The following is a 17,372-nucleotide window of genomic DNA, read 5'->3' on the forward strand; positions in this document are numbered from 1 at the left end:
GGGAGAATGTGACAGAATCAGCTGTTCGTGTGACGTCCGCATAGAATTGTAAGCGATAAGTTTATTCTCGTACGAATAGTTACTAATAATTATTACTAGGGTTTGCTAATGAACATTTTTAACTATAAAAAAATGCAGAAACAATTTGCTAAGAACTCGCGTTACTAATTTTTACTAGCTTAGTGTTTCATTATTCCTCTTTATTTCGCTATTTCTGGGCGTAATATTAAATTTTTCGTCGATCTTCAATTTTCTGTTCAAAAAGTAGATGAACACAACTACGATTTGTTTACAAATGGCGGCCGCCGCCTTTTTTGTCTCCTCCATCTCATCTATTCGTTGCGAACGTGACGTCATCACCTGCAGGAATGCGCAATCTTGTATTCTATAATTCTTGCTAAGACCAATGAAAACGCTCGAAACTGTAAGAATACATTGATTACATGCCATTTGAGAATTGTGCCTGGTCAGATTCCTTAAATTCGAAAACAAAAATTTTGTTATGTACTAGAATTGACAAACAAATAGGACAAGGATTAAAAATGATATTTTAGGAATTTAAATAATATGAGCCTGCATTATACTTAAATGGCATATAATCAATGTATTCTTACAGCTTCGAGCATTTTCATTGATCCTAGAAAATTATATTGACCTCAAAAGGAAAGAACTAACTTTCTTACGTGTAACTCCTATGGAAAAACTAAAGTCTCGCTGCGGCTCTTCTTACAATTGTCGTAGAGAGGTGAGATTCATGGAGGATCATCACTATACCAAATGCTAAAATTTGATTCTTTTTCCGGTCGCATTGCAGGATTATTAATATATATATAAGAATTGCTCGTTTAATGTAATAAGGTGATGTTAAAATTTTTAATTTAAAGCACTAAATAAAGTAAAGATTAGTAAAAATTACTACCTTTTCCATTTTTTATTTTCTTAAATCCCCGTATTTATTAATTATTCCTTAAAAATTCTTGGCATCCGTATTTGCACCCGCATCCGCATAGGCATCGCGGATGTCTAAAACTCCACATTCCCAACATCCCTAGTCTGGGACACTCGGTATATGGGCGGTGGGTGTGGTTGTGGTCCGATTTAGTTGATTTTCAAACCAACGTCTTTTAAGCCTGTAATATTAAGAAAACATACAGCCATTTATCCTGTCGGTAGCTGACAATAACTCTCGAAATTCACCGATATTTATACCCGAGTGCACTTGTACAGAAGGATATTATAACTTTGTTCACATCACGGTTTTTTGTACCAGACAAAACGAATCGAGACAGATATAGACAAATGTATACATAAATGCTCAGAATGAACAGAGAAGTCGATTAAGCCATGTCTGTCTGTCCGTCCGTGTACACAATAACTCGAGCAAAAATTGAGATATCTGAACGAAATTGGGTATCTATGTAGGTTGCCCGTTATCCAGGGTAGGTTGGTGTTGAAAATGGGTGAAATCGGACTACAATCACACCTAGTTCCCACGGTATTTTCGAGAAATGCAATAACTACGATATTTCAGTAAAATTGGAGCGAAATCGTTGAAAATTAGGATGTGAAGTAGAATTTTGGTAAAAAATAATATAATGAAATTTTTGGAAAATGGGCGTGGTCCCGCCCACTTATGAAGAAATACTGTATATCAGTAACCCCATCACTAATCCTCACCAAACTTGGTACGAGCCTTGCATAGGGTCTAGCTAAGAAATCTGTTGAAAATCTTTGAAATCCTCCTACCATATAACGGTAATTTACAGAAACACGAAAACTGCGATAAATCAGTAACTACTGAAGCTAATGAACGCAAAATAGATTATTGCAGTAACCACTTAGTACAAAATTAGATTATTATAAATTTTTGGATCATGGGCGTGGCGCCGCCCCCTTATGACCACAAATGTGTATCTCAATAACCAATTTATCGATTTCTACCAAACTTGGTGCACTTAATAACCTTGGCACGGAAAAGCAATTAGTTGAAAATTATTAAAATCGGACTAAAATTAGCCCCGCTTTTCGTATAACGGTAAATTTCAGACATACGAAAACTCCGATATTTCAATAACGGAGGACTCCAAGTTAATAGTTACAATCTCTTTATAATAAATGACACTGCTACAGACTTTGAGGAATTGGGCGTGGCACCGCCCAAGTTATGATTACAAAGTGTATCTTGTAAACACTTTATCGATTTCTACCAAACTCATTAGGTCTAACTCAGTATTTTACCGAAAACGTATGAAATCGGGAAAAACACCTCTGCTTATCTTGCAAAGGTTGTCTAGAGAAAATTGAAACGACGACATTTGATAGTTGCGCCGGGTATATAAAGTTCGGTTTCGTCCAAACTTATACTTCTTTACTTGTTTTGTTTTCCATATATTTATTGCTTTAATAAATGCAATTTCTATTTGAATGTAGTATTTGAAAAACAAATAAAATTTTGACTTTCGGCCAGCTAGATCTGCTATCCGAACCACTGTACGTGTGAAGTAACCCCTGTAATACGAATTGTCTCGCGTCGGTCAATCGAGAAGTGCTCGTTTTGACTTGAAATCTTAATTAGTGAAATGTAGGCTTGCCTTTCTACTAAAAACGACAAAAATTTGCTGGAATCGGAGAGGTAAAGCTGTGTGAAATCTGAATAGTTTAAATTGAGGCATTTAAATAAATTTGATTTAAAAATGATCCGTGCAGTTCTTCCCCCCTCAGTTTTCGCTCGTGAGGGGCTTGCGCGTTTAAAGCCCGAACGTTAGCATTTCGGCCCCTATTACTACCAAAAAGTTTGTTGTTATTGTTGCTATCAATTCTATTGTTTCTGGTATGTGTGTTGCCATTCCCATAACGTATGCGGAATGAAATGTAGACTATTTCTAATCAGATTTTAAAAAAATTCTGATAAACACAGGAGCCAAAAAAAGTATACCAAAATCTACTGTGCGTTCTTAGCAAGCATTCCAGCATTTTTTCTCTATGAGACTTAAAAAAAAAACTTTATTTTCAAGGGAGATGTCGGCTTTATAGAAGAGGAAAACAGTAGAAAAAAAACCCACAAGTGCGAAAAAACATGTTTCACATAGCAGCGAAATGAGACCGTAACAAGCGTATAATGACAATAAAGTGCAAAGTAAGCAAAAAAGCATCAGAGACCATGCAAGAGCCGGGGATATAGTGAAATATGTGCAAACCACTTTACTCAAGATTTTTCAAATGTTGAAAAGGAAAAATTAAAAGCACATTCATTTCAGTTTTGTACTACGGATTAGGGAAATATTTTTCATTGGGGACCCATAAAAGGACACCTAAATATAACTGTGAACTCATTATCGTCTAAATGGCTAAAAATATAACAACTTAAATTGGCACAATAAAGTCCCAAAGTAATATTTTTAAAAAAGCCCGCCTTTTCTACAAAAATTTGTCTTGGAAATTTCGACAATATCTATGTGAGTGGAAAAACAATATTTGTTGCATCCGAAAGTATACCTGTTTCTTTTTACTGCATCAGTTCGTATTTCATTCCGCATACGTTAGTTTCCACTATGGCTATTGCTTCGATTATTTGCCGGTAATTGTTGATGTTGCTATGAGAAAAGCTAGCCCATTGTGTGCTCGTTCTCTATCTATGCCTACACATGCATGATGATATTCATTGAATGATTTTGTAAAACTATAACTCAAAAGGGGAGGGAAGGTTATTATGGACCACAAAAATAGAAAAAAAATTGGTACCACAAATATTAAAGCTGCTTTTGATAGACTTTTTTGTGCTGATTACGAATCCGTAAGCGAATCCATCAGCTCCAGATTTTGAAAAAAACGATGCGAAAGTGTAAAAAAAATCGCGTTTTTTGGAATACTTTAGAAGCTCTAACAAAGAAACAAAAGGTGATAGAACCTTCCTGGCTTAAATTAAAGCAAGAACTCTCGACTACTATCTCTGAAAATACCATTCCTGCACGTTGACTTGATGGTCACTTAGTCATTTGTTATATACCAACGGTGGGCAAATGCGGCTCTTTTTATTTTCCCTTTGCTTAGAACATTTTGGCTCTTTCTACTTATTAAAATACATATTTCTTTGCTGGACATTCTTTTCCATTGTGTTGTTTTTCTATTTTATTCTTTTTATATACTAATGGAAAAGCAACATAAAGCTTTGCTATTGCTTGAATTCCGGCAACAAGTACCAGATTTAAAATATTACAGCTGCGTGCCGTATATTTTCAATTCTTGGTACCACGTATAACTGTGGGTCTTTGTACTCTACAATGAAATTCGTACAGTCAAAATACTGTTCACAATTAGTTGCATTCGCGTACCGGATAATTATTGAAAGTGTGTTCGCGTACGCAAAAAACTTGCAAAGTAGGGGAAATTGAGAGAGCAAAATGACAATTCATTTTGAGGGAAAGCTGCTGGTTTCTGCTGGAAAAGTTTTTGCCAATAGCAATTTACCAACAAGAAAACAGCTGATTAAAAACAGCTGGTTGGAATTTACGCAAATCCCTAAATTGAATTTGATGGTTTGGAATCAGTGTTGTCACTTCAAAACCAAATTAGTGGTAGATTATTAATAAAAACAGTGGTAGATCTCTAACCAAGTGTGGTAGAATATGTGTAAACTTTTTACAATAGAAGTGTTACATTCACATATGGTATATATTTTCCAAAAAGAAAATTTTCAGGCCATGAAGTAAATAGTATACGAATGTAGATAAACTGCAATCGCCTGTGTAAATAAAGTTTAAAATTTCTAAGCAACAAAAAATACCTTGCCCCAAGTTAACAGTAGGTCAACTTTTGTTCGACGATTTTTTCTCGATGGAACTCTGATTATCTGCTAGTGTATTTCAGAATTCAGAACAAACATAAGTCACTAATAATAGATGTGATGTAAACAAGTGCAATAAGTTTTTAAGTGGAAATGAATTTGTTCATATGAAATGTAAATAAGTAATTAAAAAAAAGTATTACAATGTTTTCATGTCTACTAAAAAATATCGCCTTTTCATTGTCCCTTTCTCTTTTCGCGTTCGATTCTAAAATAAAGGCAAACGGTGAGAAAATTTGTTATTCGTTTCTTTAAATGCACACTCTTTTAAGGCAAAAAAGGCACATTCTCTGCCCTATCGCCAGTAAAATCGCCTCGTGTAAATGCACCTTATCCTTTATATACGCAATAGAAAATTTGAAATGCTTAGCAGCACCTTCAGCCCTTCAACTAACCCAATATTCACAATACATTTGTATGACTTTTAAATTCATATTGAGGAGAAAATTTGCTGTTTATGAAAGCAACAGTTTGGCAACTTAGGTTAATAATTTTATTTCAGTAAAATTGTGGTAGATATTTTTAAATATGTGGTAGTTGTGGTAGAAGTGAAAAATTACCCAAAATTTGGTAGATCTACCGCAATTGTGGTAAAGTGGCAACACTATTTGGAATTTAAAATAGTAAAATGCGACTAATTAAACTTGTAAAAAGTAAGTAATTATTCGTTTAGTCAGTGAACTGTGTCAGGATGAGACTTCGGGATTTCAATTTTATACGTTTGAATGTAAACAAAATTTCTATCATCTGTTCGTCTAACTTGCAAGCTGGATTTTGAAAATTTGGCCAAAAGTATCTTTTGAATTTTCTGGAATATCTATCTTACTTACATTAGAATAATAATAAAATTAATGTTTTTCATTTAAAATTTTTTCATTTAAAAATAAATTTTTCGTTTTTGTTGTTTCTTTTTGTGGATCTTTGTAGCATTTAGACTTTACATGTGGCTCTTTTCGGCCTCAGCCTTGCCCACCCCTGTTATATACCCACTTCTATTTGTTTTTATTTTATTATAGAAAAAATGAGGAACAAGTTGAATAAAATTTTGTAACGTTTATTACAGGCTTCAAAAAAAGTGTCATTTATTATTGTGGTACACCAACTGTACATGGAATTCTTTCACAAAAATATATCTTTCTCATGATTTCAGAAAATTATAAAAATAATAAAATATTATAAAATTATTAGCACTAATAGCCGACACTACGAAAATACGAATCAAACGACGATCCTCGTTCGGGGGAAAACAAATAACAGTGGGATCGTCGGTTTGATTCCTACTGAAAGAAGTCTTATGAGGAAATGTGGTGATTTCCGAAATAGCTATCACTTCTACCATTTTTCAAATTATTGTTGCTTTTCCACAATAAGTTTTTCATTAAAAACGGCCTCGAGCTCAATAAAAATTGTTGAATATAATTGTTATAAGGCCATAAAATAACAAAAACAAATACCTTAAGGCCGAGCACACCTAAAAGTTAAACATTCTAAAAATAGAATTATTAACAAAAACCATCAAAACCAACAACCACATGATCAAGTGTAAATCGTAGCGGAATAGCTGCGCTTGATTGTGTTGGCCTAGCAAATGAAAAAGTGGGAAAAAGCAACGATATTTTACAAGGCTACCTTAGCACAGTGCGTAAGCAACTGGCTGAGTCAGTGGGATCGTCGGTTCGAATCCTACTGAAAGAAGTCTGATGAGGAAATGTGGTGATTTCCGAAATAGCTATCACTTCTACCATTTTTCAAATTATTGTTGCTTTTCCACAATAAGTTTTTCATTAAAAACGGCCTCGAGCTCAATAAAAATTGTTAAAAATATTATCGAAATCTAAATTATGTATTCAAATCGATGTGTCCATTGAAACACATAATTTTTCGAATACGGAAAAAAACGAAAAAGAATGATCATATCGATTGTATTCGAAAAAAAAATGAGAAATGATAAAAACTCATCAACTTGGTACCAACTTTGGATACAATAAACAACTGTATTCGTCTGATATTTAGTCTCGTAGTTTATTTTTGTTAAGATTTCTGCCGGGTGTGGGGCGCACACATGTGTTTTTTTAAGAAATTTTGTTTTGCTCAGTGGCAATTTATACATTTTATGTAAGTAGAAGCGGCACATTGGGTGAACTAAATGCATTCATACATACATATTTATGTACGACTGTAGGTAATATTGTACGCGTCTTCCCAGGTTGGTTAAGTGCGGGTGATAAACCCATGTAGCATAGTTAAATACTGCGTACATACCTGCAATTAAAATGGGGAAAAATGTTACAATTTCGGCATGTGACTGAAAAAAACTCTAAAATACACATAAATTGTGGCTTCCAAGACATGTACGAATTGATTAGAGCAGCTGCATCCTTCAATTTATCAACTCGCGGGAAATTCCCCAATTTGCAGGGAATTTCGGCTTAAGTGACAATTGGTGAATGGGAAATTTTTTTCGGGGAACTGGGTATGTTATTTTTATATCTTAAAGTAACCAAATTAGACGGATATGTTAATTTTTAACCATTTGACCCTTTTTAGAGCGACATTTTTTCAATTTGAATCGCAATATCTCCACAACAGGAGTTTTCCCAGATGTAAGCTATATACCAAATCAAAGCTAAGATTCTGGGCTAGACTTGTGGAAACTTAGAATAAAGTCGACTGACCAGTTTTTGAGAAAATTTCCGAAATGTATATTTTCAGCAGCCCGATTTTTAGTTTTCAGGCGATAACGTTATGACATATTTATATTTTATAAGCACAAAAGATAGCGTTAGATAGCCTGTTTGAAGACCCTTCTACTGATATCCACATCAATGACATGTTTTTTTTTGTACTTTAATAGTTTGTATAAAATTAAATGAAGGTACGTACAGACGCTACATACATACCAAAGCATCTCGTAGTGGAGACACGAACCAAAACACATTTACCTCTATATCTTTCCAACTAGTAGACGGAACTTAATATATAAGGTATCGTTTGAAAGGTATTGGCCTTAAACCGGCAAAAGCCAAAAAATGTTATTTGTTTCGCAACAATTTAGCCAAATTTTTAGAATCCGGTTAATGGTTTATGAAGCTTGAATACATTTTCTGGACAAACTCTGCAAGACCTTTTCTACGATATCTCAAGCATGTCGATTGGACGTCTATAAAAACTTCCAAATCTCGAGTATATATAAGCGAGTCATTTCAGCATGCTACTCTTACTGCTTTCGTCACTCCCTCGCACTGCCGTGCGCTATGATTGTATCTTTTTTTATACCCGAGCGCACTTGTGCACAAGGGTATATTAATTTTGTTCACATAACGGTTGTTTGTAACAGCCAAAGCGAATTGAGATAGATATAGACAAATTTATACATATATGATCAGAATGAAAAGAGAAATCGATTAAGCCATGTCTGTCTGTCCGTCTGTCCGTCCGCCCGTGTACACGATAACTCGAGCAAAAATTGAGATATCTCAACGAAATTTGTTATGCAGGTTTCCATTTATCCAAGGTATTTTTCAAAAATACGAAAACTGCGATATTTTAGTAACTACTGGAGATTATTCACTCAAAATTTAAATTTGCAATAAGTTTTAGACGAAAAATAAGAATATTATAAATTTTTGGAAAATGGGCGTAGCCACGCCCACTTATGGTTACATGTGTATATCTTGGTAACCGCTGCACCAATTTCTTCCAAACTTGGCACAGTTGTTGGCCTTCGCAAAACATACCAAATGGCCGAAAATTCTTAAAATCGGAAAATAACCACGCCCACAGCCCATATAACGATAATTTAGAGAAATACAAAATCTTCGATAAATCAGTAAATATTAAAGCTAATTAATTTAAAATTGATGCTTGCAACAATTCTTAACAAAGAAATATGTTTGTGATAAAATTTTGGAAAATGGGCGTGGCTCCGCCCACTTATGATTACATATATGTATATGGGTAACCGTTCAACCAATTTGTACCAACCTCGGTAGGGTTATTGTGCTTGCCACATAAAAGCAAAACGTTGAAAATTATTGAAATCGGACTAAAATTCAGGCCGCTTTTCATATAACGGTAAATTTCAGAAATGCTTGAAACTTCAATATTTCGAAATTTAAGGACTCTATTTACGCGCCGGCGTCTTTGGATTTTTAAGGCGCTCGCACGTAAAGAAAATAAAGTGAAAAAAAACAACAGCGTATTAGTGTGTAATTCTTAACAATAATAACAAATGTTTGCTTTATTTGTGTAGGAAAATGTTTAATAAAACAGCGTGAATTGAAATAGATATTTTGCTGATAGCTTGATGAGATTACCTTTCTGACGTGGTGTGGTGGCTGGCAGTCGCTATGCTGGTCTTCAAGGAAGTGAAGGAGTGCCAACAAACGAAAAAGGGTTTGAGCCCGCCGAACAGTAACCTTCGTTGAGTTTCCCCTCAACTTAGTTACCGTCAGTGTTGCCAGAACCTTTTGGGCCGACCGGCTAGATTGGCAAAAAAAAGCGGCTAAAAACGGCTAAAATGTTTTAGTGAAATTTCACATAGACTCTGGCAAAAAACGGCTAAAATGTTTTAGTGAAAATTCACATGCTTTATTTAAATAAATCGCAAGAAACGAAAGACTAGTTAACACCATTAATTTATATCGAGAGTATATTCCTCATCATCAAATGAGTCACTATTGTATATATCACCTGAATTCATTAATTTTAAGAGATCGTCATCTACAGTAAAATTATGGCAGCATTTTTCTTCACGGTTTAAACCGTATTTTATATTTAAAATAGCGTTTAACGTTTTAACGCACATTGGATTTATTTGCTTAGTTTTTATTATATTCATTGATATCTCTAAGGATGTTATTTCGTCGGCATTATATTTGTGCTTTTGTTGCTGTAGTTGAACAAATACTTTTGGTTTAATTAATCTTAATGCATTTCCAACCGAAAAAGTCAATTTTTTGTAGTGTGGCAATATTTGTAGGGAGGTGTTGGCGTAATTCCTTTATTAAAGTGATAATAAAAAAGCGACCATTTTCTAGAATTATTTTCTCGGCTTCGTGGTCAAAAGCGTTTGTGCTTACTTTTGTTTTTAAATACTCTTCAAAACTGTGATAAAACTGGGGAAATAGAGCAAGGTATGGTTCCAACGGGGAGCATATAGGATCAAATGTGTCCGCGCTAATAACCACTAGGGAGAATAGATGCGAAAGTAAAACATTGAGTTCATTAAAAATCTTCATTGGGTCTGCATTATTGCTTTCGAACAACTTGTTTACTTTTTGCACCTGAAAATTAGGCAAATAGTAAAATCGGCTAAAAACGGCTAACTTTTTTTTTCAAACCGGCTAACAAATCGGCTGCCGGCTAGATCGAATTTTCTCCGGCTAGTTGCTACCAAAACTGGCTAAATCTAGCCGGAAAACGGCTAAAATGGCAACGCTGGTTACCGTACGGCGGGGCATATTGTTAACGGCTGGAATGTTAGCCGTATCTTATATATGTGTGTGTGCACTCAGATACAAAATTATTTAACGCGCATTAGGGTGGTGCAGCATATTTAGGTATGGGCCTAAACATACCGCCCCCTTGCGATACGCAAACTATACAAACGGAATACGGAAGGTACCCACCATGCCACGTCAGAAACGATAATAAGTTTGACGGTAACCACTAGAGACTGGAAGAGCTCCAGGTTGCACTTAGTTCTCGCTCGTCGCACCCAGGTTGCACCGCCTCTTCCTAGATAGCTATTGGGAAATTAAAGAGAGAGTTAAAAGAACAAAATGGACGTGGTTTTGATTTTCAATGCACTTTATTGCGTATATTAATCAACTAAGCACTCTAATTTGTTTTTATTTTTGGTAAGCTCCGGAAACCACTAACCCAAATATGGTTGCCTGCGTCAATAAGCCACAGACCGAAGATGGCGGGGTCCCTCTTAGCATGACCTGGGCGTATACATCGACGCCTAGAGTCAGACGGATCGGGGTAGCCCGGTAAAAATTTGGATCGGCCAACCGCATAAACTGAAATGGCGCGGCAGCCGCGGGGTCTATGTCCGTTGTCGGGCTCAATCGGTTGTGTTGTGCCATGATTGTCGCCTGAGTTGTTACGCGTTCCGCGACACCGTATTTTCCTCTGAGTACTAGCGAGCATCTCCTGTTTCGTCCAGAACCTCCGTGTTCCAATTGTAGGTCCCGCGCCAGGCTAGCGTCGATTACCGTGCTGGGCGCGCAGGGGTCAATTATTGCGCGGACCAGGTGCAGGCGTCCACCAGACTCGATTCGAACGATGGCGGTCGGTGCAATCGGCTGAAAAGAGCGTAAGATCGGTGGAGCCATCGTACTGTTGTCTGTGCGACCGGTTCGAAACCCCAGGCGTCGAACGGCTAGAGCCGCATCCTGATCTCGGTTCTTCTCTCGTGGTCGGCGATATGGTGCTTTCCCAACAGTCTTACGTCGAGACGAGCGGAAAGGACCAGTTCCCGCGCCATCACGACTCTTACCGTTGGGATATGGGGGCGGTCGGAAAGAACTAGTTTCCGAGCCACCCGGATGCTGTGATTGCGACTGGGCAGGCTGTCTGAAGGACCCAGTTGCAGAGTTGCTCTCCCTTCGCTTCTCATGTTCGAGTGGTGGTCGGAAAGAACGGGTTTCCGAGCCGCCACTTACTTCCACAGGAGCGACCTCAGTCGTAGCTTCTTCCATCTCTGCCTCCTCGACCTGCTGAGCCCATGACTTATAAGGTTCGTCTATGTGGATAGATAAGGCACCCTGGGAACTGTTGTCATCATCCTCTATATTGCGTGCTGGCTGCCTCCAATTATCGTTGGTCTCGATATGGAGCGAAGGATGATGCTTCTCACGGCACCTGTGACATCTGTCGGCGCTAGCACAATTCTCCAGACGGTGGAATGGCGAGAGGCAGTTCGGGCAGTAGCGGTGTATGAGGATCGCTCGCAGTCGTTCTTCTGCCGTCTTACCGCGGTAGATGGGGCAAAGTCTTATGCCGTGGTCTTTGTCGCACAAGCGACAGGCGATTGGAAACTCCTCCGAGCTCCTCTCAGTTTTCGAGCGCAGTGCTGAGAATCGGGTCATTCTGCAATTTGTAGTATTTGGTTGACCAAACTTCTATTTGGCTTTGAATTTCTTATGGGTGGGTGGCAAGTGGCGTGTATTCTTGCATTTGCTATCGTACATATGTATAGAAATGTTGCATAAAATATTAACATGCGTTTAACTCCAGCATTATAAATTCCCTATGAAGTGCCTGGTGTGGCCGTAGCATTACTGTAATGCTATTCAGGAATTTTCTAAGTGGCGCTCGTGATATTGAGCGACGTTCCAGTGTTATATTTACGCGCTGGCGCCTTTGGAATTTAAGGCGCTCGCACGCAAGAAAAAAAATAGACGAGAATATATGTATCTATATGTATGGGGATATATGAATATTATCTTATTTCGTGAGTTTCCATTTCTAATTATTTATTCGTTTTATATTGATGCATAAATTTAATCATTTTGAATTTCCTAATTCATTCGGGGCCAATTCGATGCCACGCAGTGTGTAAGTAATTCGGGGCTAATTCAATGCCACGCAGTGTATACTGACAGAATAATTCGCCAATATCGTAGAAAATGGGTGAAAAACATTGTGGTGGTGTTTTGTTATTAATCACTATAGCCTCCTACCCAAAAGAAAAAAAATTCCCATAATTTTTCATAATGGTGCAAAACCTCCCTAACCCGATTCCCAATAATTACGTTTAATTGAATGGTTTTATACAGAAATGCTGTCATCAAAGAGCGTAGATTACACTTTACGTTCTTTGTTGACACTTCATTGATGGGAATTGCGGCCGACGACAAGCATTTCCACAATGAACACGAGGCCAGCAGCGGGGTAAGTAGTGCAATTTGTAAATAGTATTTATTAAAAAAAAATAGAGAATTTGGTATATTCATGTATTTGAATTTTAGAATACTGAAAGATACATTCTGATTGTTGCCGCTGAGACGGCTCTGGCCAATAATACCTCACTGTCGTTTGCGATTGCATCATCTAGTACTGAAACAAGGGCAACAAAAACAACAGCTGTCACCAGAGCAAAAGCAGCAGCAAAGACCATTGAGATGAACAATAAAGCTGCCATAATATACATATTTTTTAATATATGACCAAGGTACGTGAATTTATGCACACGTAAATTGTGAGGCAAAACCAGCAATGGTGGGTATAATTTTGGACATTTTGGGCTAAAGGCAGTAAAGTTAAAACCTCAGCTACCTACAACCGAATGGATGGTCCAAACTTCTTTTCCGCATCCGATTTGGCACAATTGCCATTGCCGTTGTAAGTCTTGCGCTGGGCAGTTTTTTATTTTGTATTATTTGGTCGCTATTATTCGAGTTTGAACGTTCTACTTCGACGCACTGTGATGAACGTAATTATTTGCCCTCCATATCAGCGGCCATAGGAAGTTATGAACCGCAAAAAACAGTTTGGCGATTGACAATATCACTGCAGTTGGTGAGGAAATTAGCAACGAAAAATAGTAAAGTAGATAAAATAATTAAATTAGTGCAAACCTTTAACAAAGAACGAAAGCAAGCATTACATATCGTTGCGAAATCCATCGCTTCAATTTAAAGGTAATATTTTGTCAATTGAACAGGCACAGGTGAAGATGTATTTACCATTGCTATACGTTTGTACGGGCGCGTTGAATGTCTTGCTGCTCAAGTGGAGTGACACTTTGGAAGGTGAATGTAGTGATGGAAAATTGCGTCGTTTCCAAAATCCGCTGGTGCAAACAGCATTCATGTTCTTAGGAGAATTTCTTTGCTTCGTCATCTACAAAATTGTGTTTTTTTTTTTTTTTTTTTTTTTTTTTCTTCAGCGACGCGGGACGGGCGCTGAAGGTGAAAATATACTAACACGGGGCGAAAGAGAATTTTCCCCGATTCGCCTGTTGCGCCTGTTCGGCGGTATTGGATGCCACTGGTTCGGCTATGATGCTTACCGGCCTCTACTTAACTTATGCATCCAATTTTCAAATGCTGAGGGTGGCTGCCCTCATATTCGTTGGTATATTCGGTGCCATTCACCTCAATTAAACGCTTACTGCACGCCATTGGATGGCTATGTTCACCATCAGCTGCGGCATCGTGGTTATCATGTCCGTTGACGTGCATCGTGTTGAATATGATCGCTCTTCCTTGCCCAAATGGGACAGCAATGCAGTGTTAACCGGCAACTTACTAGTTGTTTTCGCAAAAATTTTCCATGGCGCCAAATTTATTTATGATGAAAAGTATCTTAAGGGTACTGATATACCGACAATGTTAGCTACCGGCTGGCAAGGAATATTCGGTCTATTGTTCACGCTTCTGCTAGGCTTTTGTCTAAATAAAGGGTGTAGTTTGGCTATTCTTCCCAGTCTCCATTCATTGGGTGGGAGGTTTTCTTCTTTAATGACGACTAGGTCCCCTTGTTTTAAATTGGCTTGTGGATGTTTCCACTTGACGCGTTTCTGCATCTCGGTTAGGTACTCCGATTTCCATCTTCTGCAGAAAGTCTGGTGTAATGCTTTCAATTTTTCCCAACGGTTTACGATAGAGGCCCGAGTCTCGTTTACGTCGATTTCTGGTGGGGCAAGTAGATGCCCACCAATAAGGAAGTGCCCTGGGGTAAGCGGCTCCAAGTTTGATGGTTCGTTGGATGATGGACTAAGTGGTCGCGAGTTGAGACAAGACTCAACCCGGCATAGAAGAGTACTAAACTCTTCAAAAGTGAATTTGTGGTCCGACGCGATCTTTTTGAAGTGGCTCTTAAAACTTTTAACCCCAGCTTCCCACAGTCCACCCATGTGAGGGGCTGCTGCAGGTATAAAATGCCACGATAGAGCTTGGTGGCAGTATTTAGACAGGGCCTGATTGCGCGAGTCGGCCACGAAGGCTTTAAATTCGGATCGCAAAGACCGAGAGGCTCCGACAAAGTTAGTTCCATTGTCGGAGTTAATATTCTTTGGGCACCCTCGTCCAGCAATAAATCTGGCAAATGCTGCTAGGAAAGAAGCAGTACTAAGGTCACTAGTGGCTTCCAGGTGGATGGCCTTAGTCGAGAAACAGACGAAGAGACAAACGTAGCCTTTTGACAGACGACATCCTCGACCGCGGTAGGTTTTAATGTCAAAAGGCCCCGCGAAATCTACACCGGTGTTTGTGAACGCACGTGAAAATGTAGTGCGTTCAGTTGGAAGATTCCCCATAAGCTGGGTTTGTGATCGTTTCCTGTGGATCGTGCAGATTTTACAGTTGTGGATGATGGACCGTATCATATTTTTTACTCGCGGGATCCAGTATTGCGTACGTATAAGACGCAGCATCAGTTGGTTTTCCCCGTGTAAGGAGATTTTATGGACGAACTGGACAATAAGCCGAGTTAACCTGCAATCATATGGGAGAACAATTGGATGGCGCTCACTGTAGGCCAAGTCAAGGGATGCGCCAAGACGACCACCAGTCCTCATAACATCATCCTTGTCGATGAATGGATTAAGGGGCAAAATTTCGCTTTTCGCTTCGATGGATTTACCTGATTTCAATTGTTCATATTCTTCTCTATAGTGTCGTTGTTGATAAATGGTTATTAAGCGTTGTGTCGTTGTTTTAATTTCGGCCGGCGAAATTAATGAAGACTCCGCTTTAAAAGAAGATTTTGTACTGGGGTGAGTTCTTTGATAGAATCTCATAATATATGAGATGACTCTCAAAGCTCTTGAGAAATCTGAAAATCTGTCGAGAATTTCAAAGTTATTTGTGCTAGTTGTTGCGTGAACTTGCACCCTTTTTTCCTCTATGACTGTGTCGTAGTTCGCTTCTTGTGCTGGCCATTTTGACTTGGCTTATTGTAACCAAGAAGGACCCTGCCACCACAAGGAGTTGTAGACTAGCTCACTAGCCGAAAGTCCTCTACTCGCCAGATCTGCTGGGTTTGATGCCGAATCCACATGACGCCAATTTTCGGTTCCCACCTTGTCTACAATTTTTGTTATTCGGTGAGCGACGAAAGTTGACCACGAACACGGTGGTTTCCGGATCCATGCTAGAACTATTGTCGAATCTGTCCAGAGATTTATTTTCAAATGTCCAAGACTCAGATTTTCGACGACCGCTTCTAAGGTTTCTGAAAGAAAAACTGCGCCGCAAAGTTCTAAACGGGGTAACGATACTGTTTTGACGGGCGCTACCTTTGTTTTTGCCATTTGAAGGCTGACCACAACTCTTTCCGCAGTCTTAACTCTCAAGAAAACAGTCGCCGCGTATGCTTTCTCCGAAGCGTCGCTGAATCCATGTATTTCGGCGTCATCTGTTTGCGTAAAGTGAACCCATCTTGGTATGCGAATGGTATTAATGTCCATGTAGTCGTGCATAAATGCCTGCCAACGATCTAATGTGGTCGTAGACACGGTATCGTCCCAACCAGTTCCCTCCAACCAAATATTTTGCATAATGATCTTGGTGACAATTACCACTGGAGCGAGCCAACCGAGCGGGTCAAACAGTTTGGCGATAGCTGAAAGTATCGCTCTTGGTGATGACGTCACGATTTTCTATTGGTTTTGCTGTGAAATAGAAGTAGTCAGATTTGGCATTCCATCTGATGCCAAGTGCTTTTACCGCACTAGAATCTTCAAACTCTATAAAATCTTCGGTGAGTTAATGAGATTTCGGTATACCTTCAAGTACTTTACTGGAGTTCGAAGTCCACTTTCTTAACGGGAACCCTGCTGAATCCAGTACCTGTAGGATCTCATCTCGAGCTTTAATCGCTGCTTCGATGCTGTGTTCTCCAGCAAGTACGTCGTCCACGTACATGCACTTTCGCAAAATTTCGGATGCGATTGGAAACGAGCTCTCAACCTCATCAGCTAGTTGATGCAATGTCCTTATCGCGAGATAAGGAGCACAGTTGATGCCAAAAGTCACCGTTTTTAATTCGAATAAACTAATTGGGTATCTTGGGCAGGTGCGAAAAACTATGCGCTGATATTTCGTTTGATTCTCGTTTACGTATATTTGCCGATACATTTTCTCTATATCGCTGTTGAAGACGTATTGGAACAGTCTCCAACGGAGTATGAGGATAGTTAAATCGGCTTGAAGTACAGGACCTGGAAGGAGGACGTCATTTAAACTCATACCGTTGGCGGTTGGGCATGATGCATTAAATACCACTCTGACCTTTGTTGTGGTACTCTTCTCTTTTAACACAGCATGATGTGGTAGGAAATAACAGTCGGTTGACTCTGGTGATACGGTAGTTTAAATCTTTGACATGTGGCCCAATGTTTCATATTCACATAAAACCCGGTTGTACTCTGTTTGAAGAACAGGTTTTTTTTGCTAGTCGCGTCTCGTTCCGGTAGAACTGAGAGCAAGCGCTTTTTAGTGATGGTCCTAGACAAACATTATTTGGAAAATCTTGCCTGAAGGGTAAGGAGACAATGTACTTCCCACCATCATTT

At 38.6% G+C, this 17,372-nt stretch overlaps 1 pseudogene; it reads left to right on the forward strand.

The window, feature by feature from the left end:
• Positions 1-13,500: 13,500 nt before the first annotated feature.
• Positions 13,501-16,998, forward strand: LOC118750463 (annotated as a pseudogene).
• The last annotated feature ends 374 nt before the right edge of the window (positions 16,999-17,372 follow it).

This window comes from Rhagoletis pomonella, unplaced genomic scaffold (assembly GCF_013731165.1).
Source record: "Rhagoletis pomonella isolate Grant_MI unplaced genomic scaffold, Rhpom_1.0 Rhpom_scaffold_00248, whole genome shotgun sequence".
NCBI lineage: Eukaryota > Metazoa > Arthropoda > Insecta > Diptera > Tephritidae > Rhagoletis > Rhagoletis pomonella.